This window comes from Lolium rigidum, chromosome 7 (genome assembly GCF_022539505.1).
Source record: "Lolium rigidum isolate FL_2022 chromosome 7, APGP_CSIRO_Lrig_0.1, whole genome shotgun sequence".
In the NCBI taxonomy this organism is placed as follows: Eukaryota; Viridiplantae; Streptophyta; class Magnoliopsida; order Poales; family Poaceae; genus Lolium; species Lolium rigidum.
Window position 1 is genome coordinate 340,307,297 of NC_061514.1, and position 1,125 is coordinate 340,308,421.

Consider the following 1,125-nt stretch of genomic DNA (forward strand, 5'->3'; position numbering starts at 1 on the left):
TTCGGTGTCCCCAACAACATAGTTACAGACAACGGTAGCAATTTCACATCCAAAGAGTTCAAGGCATACTATGCAGAAGTGGGCATCAAATTGCACTTTGCATCGGTGGCACACCCGCAAACCAATGGCCAAGTCGAAAAAGCAAACGGTATAATCTGCAATGGAATCAAGAAACGGCTGTTGACACCATTGGAAAAAAGCTCGACATACGTGGCCAGAGGAGTTTCCTAGCGTATTATGGAGCATATGAACTACACCGAACACAGCGACACAAGAAACCCCGTTCTTCGAGAAAGGCGCTGGAAGATAATGTCGATGCACTCAATGAAGCTAGAGACGACGTGTTATCAAGAGTCACCACGTACCAACAGAATTTGAAGAGCTACCACAATCGACGTCTGCGACCAAGGTCTTTTCAAGTTGGCGACCTGGTCCTTCGGCTCACCCAGGACAGTCACGAGAAATTTGAATCTCCGTGGATAGGACCATATATCGTCACTGAAGTAATTCCAGGAGGCGCATACAGATTGAATGACAAGAAGACGGGGAAGGAGGAATCAAACCCCTGGAACGTGGTGCAGCTCAGGCGTTTTTACGCATAGAAGCCAAAATATAGTTACATATGTAAACATACAATGTACTGAAAAGCTCGCGAGTTTTCAGACACACTCTTTTCCTTTCAGGGAACCAAGTGGGGCTGAAAGCTTTTTAATGGGCGGGCTTGCGATGCTGCAATATAGTATAAATATTGGTGATATACATCTTTTTCGTTGTCAGGCTCGGGGGCTTGCAACCCGCATATTGAACAGTACATACTCGTTTCTTACAATATATAACTCACAAATTATTTGCTTTGGGTTAAACACCTTGCAAGCAACAAACATACATACGCCTACCGAAACACTCGGGGGCTAGAGGAGGAGGAAAAAACAAATACAACTCGTTTTGACTATACATAGTTCTCGCAATATATACAAGATCTCTCTTTTATTTCAAGAAAAACTCGACAGCAGGAAAACGATCCTTAATCATCTTTTATCAGGTCATCTATATTTATCCTTTCATCTTCCGCAGAAGCACCCATGGTGTCAGCATAATAATGTTCCTTGAAGAAAGCAGTGTCCA